The sequence below is a fragment of the Anabrus simplex genome, chromosome 4 (genome assembly GCF_040414725.1).
Source record: "Anabrus simplex isolate iqAnaSimp1 chromosome 4, ASM4041472v1, whole genome shotgun sequence".
Taxonomy (NCBI): domain Eukaryota; kingdom Metazoa; phylum Arthropoda; class Insecta; order Orthoptera; family Tettigoniidae; genus Anabrus; species Anabrus simplex.
This window is the reverse complement of record NC_090268.1, coordinates 127,154,583-127,162,865: the sequence shown is the minus strand read 5'-3', so window position 1 is coordinate 127,162,865 and position 8,283 is coordinate 127,154,583.

The following is an 8,283-nucleotide window of genomic DNA, read 5'->3' as shown; positions in this document are numbered from 1 at the left end:
TGAGGTGAACTTATTTTCTTAACCTATTCTTCGATAATGTAAAACAAATTGCTCTTTTCTAAAGTCACCTCGGTAGTATGGGATTAGCCCTTGCATTAGTGGCCTAGAGCCAGATTAGGTTTTTAAAACCAAGTGTATTAGGAGTGCAAGATCGCCTCCTCTCAAATTGTTATTTTAGAGGTCATGTAATTGCCCATTTTTATTTAATAGACCTCAGTAGGTTGGGTATTTTACCCCTGTGTCTATGTCCAGTGAGGACAACTTGAAGGTGGAGTTTGGTGTGGCCTGGGAGAGGCTTAAATTTTGAGAGCGAGTGGCTCTTTTGGAAATGGAGTGTTCTATGCCTCGTGGAGGCTTTTCTGTGTAATTTGGAGCAAGGGCTCCTAGGTATGAATGGGGTTTTCTGCCCCTCTGTTAAAACTCGTGTTTGGGGTAAAACTGAGCTGATTGCCCAAGCAGTGTAAAATCAGGGCGCGAAGCCCAATTCCTGTAAATATTGTAACTACCCTTTTTGATTTGCTACTTTGTACCTGCCATGCTTGTTATTTCTTTGTTTTTGAAAAGAAAATATAACCTTGTTAAATTTTAAATTAATTTTGCTTTCGTAGCTGGAGACCTATTCACACCCGCACCTTCTTTCACCTCTACCTACCACGGAAACCTCCGTAACAATTATTATTATTATTATTATTATTATTATTATTATTATTATCTCCACGAAGAAATCTCAGTCTAATGTCATATCATTAAACAACGCACACACAGTTTTGAGCTTCTTTGTTGGGTGCTGGCACTTGCTGATATCCGATATCGGTCTGGTTATTGGGGTGCGGCAGAGCTGCATATGACCGAAAGGGTCATTTTCCCATATGACTAAGACCAGCAAAAATTTCACTGTCTTAAGCCGTCCTAAATTGCGTGGAATTACTCTGGAGTTATCTGAAGATTGCCGTGATAAGCTGTCACACGCCCATTTCCAAGGATTACATCATTTAAGGGAAGAATTTTAATTTCCAGCCTGGTCACGGAGGCTGCCACTGGGGTCAGTCACTAATAACAGAAGATTAGCTATCTGTTCTCTTCTGGAGTGCATGTCAAGACGTCATCGGGTGTTGTTCTCGACGCGGTTCGCACGCCCTCAGTGACCGAAGAGCGCTTTCGCGTCCCGCGGTGACATCACAACGAGCGGCTGACCGCTCTCCATTTCCAGCAATTAAGGCTCTAATAAAGCCAGGCTGACTTAATTAATAATTACCAGAGCGAGACCTCGACAATCCTAGCTCTGCCGGACATCGAGTTGCACTAGCTACATACTTCACTCGAAAGAATATAGAGCACCTTTCACCTGCAGGGAAGAGATTTTTAAATCGATTCATTGATTTTGATTTATTTATTGAGGCAAGAATATAGGCAAGTGGTATTCTTTTACGTTCGCCTCTGTAGGTGTAGTGGTTAGTCTGATTAGCTTCCACCCCCAGGTGCCCGGGTTCAACTTCCGGTTCTTCCACCAAATTTCAAAAGTGGTACGAGGACTGGAACGGGGTCCACTCATCCCCGGGAGTCCAGCTGAGTAGAGGGGTTAGATTCCTACTCTGCCATCTTCGATGTAGTTTTCAGTGGTTTCCCACTTCTTCTCCAGGTAAATGCCGGGATGGTACCTAACATAGTGCTACGGCCACTTCCTACCCTCTTCCTTGCCTATTCTTTCCAATCTTATCCCCCACAAGGCCCCTGTTCAGCAAAGCGGATGAGACCAGCTCGGCGAGGCACTGGTCCTCCCCCACCAGTTTCATCCCCGACTAAATATCTCACGCTCCAGGACACTGTCCTTGAGGCGGTAGAGGTGGTATCTCTCGCTGTGTTAGAGGGAAAAACCAACCCTCGACGGTAAACTGAATGAGATAGATACAAAGAAAGAATGAAAGTATTTTCTTATATCCAATCAGACTAACACAGTTTGTTTTATCTTCTCACTTCTGGCGTCTAGCCGGCAAGCCACACTTAAATAAAGCAGCAAATGAATAAAATTCTGTTTCACTTGGTTAACAATTATTCAATAGGAATCAGAGATGTACAGATTCAGCTTTCAACTTGCTTATGCTTGCTTGGAGAGCACTCAGACAAGCTGGTCGCACGTAAACACCAGTACTGGCAGGCTGCTGCACTCTAGTTCCCCTGTGGGTTGGGGTGGAAGATAACACCCACGGTATCCTATGCCCTTCGTACGAGGCAACTAAAACGGGCTCCAGGAACTCTTTAACTTGGGAGCGTGGGTTGAAGACCACTTGGCCCGTAGCTGAGTCCAGACATTGCTTTCATTTACTTGTGCGAAGCTTCTCACTTTCATCTTTCCTATCATCCGACCTCCCTTGGTCAACTCTTGTTCTCTTCCAACCTCGACGGTATTAGGTTTGCGAATCCTAGGGAGTCTTTCATTTTCATGTCCTTTGTGGCCCTTTTACTTATTTGGCCTATACCTTCATTTTTGAAGAGTCGGTCCCCTTCCATTTTCCACTCTGATCAGTGTAAATAGAGGATGGTTGCGCAGTTGTACTTCCATTTTAAAACAATAATCACCACCACCACCTGCCGAAATTCTGTTCTGGTCACGCTCAGCCCTACTTGGGAAGGCTACAGCAAACTTGACTTACTTGCTTTTGTTCTTTCTTCTTCCCACTGTGCTCCAAAGCGTTAACACGAAGGTCGGCTCCTCTTCACCCTCAAGTGAAGTGCAGTGAATACATCAGGAACATTTTCTTTCAAAAAGGCCGGGCTGAGTGGCTCAGACGGTTGAGGCGCTGGCCTTCTGACCCCAAACTTGGCAGGTCCGATCGTGGCTCAGTCCGGTGATATTTGAAGGTGCCCAAATACGTCATCCTCCTGTCGGTAGACATACTCTTTAAGGAACTCCTACGGCACTAAATTCCAGCACCTCGGCGTCTCCCAAAACCGTAAACTCAGTTGATAATGATGATGATGATGATGATGATGATGATGCTTGTTGTTTAAAGGGGCCTAACATCGAGGTCATCGGCCCCTAATGGTACGAAATGAAATAACAAAAATTTCAGATTCATCCACTGACCAAAATAAAATTAAAAATGTCATGAAGAATGAATGGATGGACATGAACTTTACAAAAAAAACCAAACAAACAAAAACAGTGGATCAGACACAAAAAAAGATAGTGAATAATAGTATTACTGACCAAGGGACTACTTATAAAGCACAATGATGCTTGATGTCTATAGGGGTGCAAAATCCACGTCTAAGGCCCCACAGAATGGTACATGTCGGGAGTAAAGTAGAACCATGGTATTTGTCATTTTGGGGTACTAATCAAAAGTAGCGAAGACTCACGGTGTTCCACACAAGATGGTACTACTCACAAGTATTGTACTTCGTACAGGTAACGCAGACCTATGGTGTTTCGCACACAATGGCGCCACTTACAGCCAACGCAAACCGATGAGTTTCCTCACCTAGGGTACTAGTCACGGGTGCCGGTCCCAAGGGCCCCGTGGTGTTCCTCACATAGTGGGTACTAATCACAGGCAACGCAGACCCACGGTGTCGCTCATATAGTGGTACAACTCACAGGCTACGCCCAGACCCGCGGTGTTGCCCACATGGGTACAACGCACGGGTACTGGAATCCACCAGGCTAGGCTTTTTACTGCAACTAATCACACACCTATTTCGTACCAAGGTATTGATACTACTCGCAAGTACATGCAACCCATGGTGTTCCCCGCATGATGGTACGAATCAAAAGTAGTTTCATGGTTCTAATTCAATCATCCCTTGGTCGCCCCTTGTAGTCGCCTCTTATGACAGGCAGGGGATACCGCGGGTGTATTCTACATGTGCGTCCCCCACCCGCAGGGGGTAGTGTGTTTGGTCAGCGAGAGGTATTTTATTTCCCTCAAGTCCGCCGGCAAGCCGGTTAGGACCCCTCTATCCGCCACCGGGGACGCGCCAAGTGGGAGTATCACCTCTCCCCCTGCTACGCCTGCGCAGCAGGTTCGTGGTAAACTTAGTTAGTGGGATGTAAATAAAATAACATTAATTATTATTACTTCAAAAAGCGTTCGATCTGAACATGTTTCAAGACAATAATGAGAGTCATGGATGGAAAATTTTTGTGCATGCTGAGGGCCTTAGCAATATTGCTTTCTTGGTCTGGAACAAAAAAATATAACATTGAAAACATTCAAGAGAAACGCCTAGACTTTTCGAACGATCCTCCAACTCACTGAGATTATTTGCACGACTTTTTTTTTTGACACTTGTGGAACGCCGAACACATTAATAAGTTATATTGTCGTTGCGCCTGTGGAAACCTCTATATGGTAGTATTGAGGGAGAAATGCTGACCCGCAGCACATACATCATAAGAGCAAGAATTCTTGGAAATTACTCGCACAATATTGAACATTAGATGACAACATTAATGGCCGAAGTTCTAAGCTGAAATATTTCACACAGTGGTTTTCGCAGGTGCAACGATGAAATATTTATTCAAGTACCACTCAACATTTATATACAGTAGAGCATTATCTTGAAATTATATGTCCACAGATTAGTGAAACTTACATCCGACTTCTTGGTTGAGTCAAGAAGCCTTCGCTGCAGAGGGCCCTGGTTTCGGTTCCCAGCGGTGTCCGGGATTGAAATCACGTATCGTTTATTCCTTTGTCTCGGGGACTGGGCATTTGAGTTCGTCACTATAAGCTCCTCTTCATATACACGCAAAACTTTGTACTATCAACCACCACACAAACATACAATGGCAAACATATACTTCCGTATAAGTTCGGAGTCATAGAAGGCACCCGGCCGTAATGATGGGACGAGGTCCAAATGTGTGACACAGTACGCACTTGCGACCTTACCTGGGTGTGGGAAGCGTGGAAGAAGGAGAAAAAGAAGAAGAATTATAATTACACAGTTACCACTTAATATAATGCACTTTATCGGAAATAATTTTACCATGCAGTTTTGTCTGTGAATGTGTGTACTTCCCTAGCTACTGTTAAGGGGCCCATAGACGTGCAATATTATTGCGCAATATCGGGGTTTGTGCAATAACATTGATAGTGTGTATTTAATGTTGAAGGGTTGTGCAATATATTGTACGAAATCAAGAAAGTTTGAAATATATTGCGCAAATTGCAAAATACTGTGCTGTGTGTTGGCAATATTGTGCAATATCCCGTCCTCCCGCCAGTTGGTATCAACAAGCGTTGGAGAAGGTATCGTGATGGCAGGCAAAAAGGAGGAGAAAAAGTTTATTTTGGAGTTTATCGAAGTGTACCATGGCCTTACGGATCTGTGGGACGTTAAGAGCAAAGCGAGGAGTTCCTCATACAATTCGCCATTCATGCGCATAAAGTTTCGAAAATCATTTGGTTCCCATTTTCTCAGTTCATTGAGTAAATTTTCATGAGTGTACTTTTCTCTGTCTAGAAACCACTGTTTGGCCCTTATGCTTCTTTTCCGTTTCTGCTTCTTTTTGGCACTTACGCCCACGGAGATCAAAACGCAGCAAAGATCAGTGTCACTCAGTATAATCACCATATAAAATACCAGCATGGACTGACTATATTGCAACGCATATTGTACGTCTATGACCGCTTTGCACAATATATTGCACAACTATCAATATTATCGCCACACGATTCTATTTATTGCACAAACTCGATTTTTGTGCAATAATATTGTACGTCTATAGGATGCTAACAATATATTGTACAATCCATTTTGCGCAATAATATTGGACATCTATGGGCCCCGTTACTCGAGAGGGCACAGTATTTTAAATATCCCCCGAACAAACTTTTTTATCCATTTTAAACAAGACCTGCCCAAAATTAAGAAAAAAACCTTCAGCCTAAATAGTGGAAAATTGCCTCGAGTCCATGAAACACAATTCCACCCATTTGTCAAATATCAAGTCTTTGTCCTCCTTTAAAACTGTCCAGACTTTTTTGTATTTTACAATTTGCTTTAAGCCGCACCGACACAGATAGGTCATAAGGCGACGATGGGTTATGAAGGGGCTAGGAGTGGGAAGGAAGCAGCCGTGGCCTTAATTAAGGTACCGCCCCAGCATTTGCTTGGTGTGAAAATGGGAAACCACGCAATGTCATCTTCAGGGCTGCCGACAGTGGGGTTCGAACCCTCTATTTCCCGGTGAAAGCTCACAACTGCGCGGCCCTAACCACATGGCCAACTCACCCGGTGAATTGTCTAGACTGTGGTAAGTTTCGTTCAAATTTACAAACATTTTATAACATAATATGAGGTTCCTGAATGCGTGCGTATTTCTTTTATTTTACCCAATTACATTGCGAGAAACCCAATGACTTATTTGATATTGGATCACAAACACATGAACATTGTTCGTATATTGGACTTAAACTATTCTTCATTGCTACTGTAATATAAATACCACTTCGTAATCAGTCCTCTGTCCGACTCATTGGCTGGATGGTCAACGTGGAGGCCGTCGGTTCAGACGGGTCGCGGGGTCGATTCCCGGCTGAATCGGAGTTTTTAATCGCTTCTGATTAATTCTTCTGCCTCGGAGATTGGGGGTATGTGTTTGTCCCAACACTTTCCTTTCTCAGCCAGACAGCACACTACACTACCAACCATCACAGACACACGCAATAGTGATTACATCCCTGCATATAGTGTTGGTGTCAGGAGGGGCATCCGGCCATAAAATAGGGCCAAATCCACATGTGTGACAGTTCGCACCCGCGATCCCACAGGTGTGGGAAAAGCGTTTAGAAGGGGAAGAAGGAGAAGAAGAAGAAGAATCATCCCGTCACTTTCTTTTCAGTTGGTTTGTTTGCATTCCTGTTACTTACACCGCTAACAAATGCTGAGCTGTATTCAATGAAATTCGTTGCGACACTAACATATAGTACCACATTGTTGTACACACTTGTCAAGTCCGGCATTCCAAACGGGTCCTGTGAAACATGGCAGGCTTAAGGAAACCCAGGTTTAGTCGCCATTTGGCTTGTACACGCATGCACAGAAATGGTGTCCCGACATTATCAACATTGCCCCACTCAAAAGGTGGGGATAGAGTGAAGGGGTAGTGTTGAATACCACTCCAGTACCGAAAATGAAGGGAAGTACTGCGGGCACAGTGTGTTTATTGCTATACATCCGCGACTGTGCCTAGTTCAATCACATCAAAGTTTTGTAGCGGGCCGTCTACCTGAAGCAATGCATTAAGCGAGGAGGTGGGGGAAATACCATGCTTTGTTGTTATCGGGATACTATTCCTGTGCATGCGTGTACGCTCAGTACGCGTGCACTCTTGGGGCGGTAGAATAATATCCGTGATATCACCTGCCTGCCGTCAGAGGCGAGTTGAAGAGGCCCCAGTGGCTCTTAACTTCGAAGCGTTCGTTGGCAACCGCGGGGCCCTCAGCTGAGTACTGACATTGATTCCACTTAGGTGGCAGGCTCCTCGAATTCATCTATCCTATCCGATCGTCCTTGGCCACCTCTTGCTCTTTTCAGTCCCCAACGGTATTAAATCATTTGAGGCTTAGGGAGTCTTTCATGTTCACATCCTTCGTGGCCCTTGTTTTTCAGTGACCGATACGTTCATATTTCGAATTGTCGGACCTCTTCAATATTTCCCTCTGATTAGTGTTAAGGACCACCACCACCACCACCTACCAAGCGACCGTTGCTCAGCCCAAAGGCCTGCAGATTACGAGGTGGCGTACGGTCGGCACAATGGATCCTCTCGGCCGTAATTCTTGGCTTTCTAGACCGGGGCCGCCAAGTCATCTTCAGATAGCTTCTCATTTGTAATCACGAAGGCTGAGTATACCTCGAACCAGTCCTCAGATCCAGGTAAAGGTGCATGGCCTGGCCGAGAATCGAACTCGGGGCTTCCGGGAAAGAGGTAGGTACGCTACCCCTACAGCACTGAGCCGGCTACTACCACCATCACCACCGCGACGAAACAGACGTGAAGAGACTGACAGCGGTTATATGTGGTAATGATTATGATGATGATCATGCTTGTTGTTTCAAGGGGCCTAACACCGAGGTCATCGGCACCTAATGGTACGAAATGAAATGACAACAAAAAGTTCAAAAAATGCACTGACCACAATAAATAAAAATGTCATGAAAAATAAATGGATGGACATGAAGCAAAAAAAAAAACAAGAAACAAACATAAAAACAGTGGATCCGACTCAAAAACGGCCATAAATAACAGTATTACTGACCAAGGGACCACTT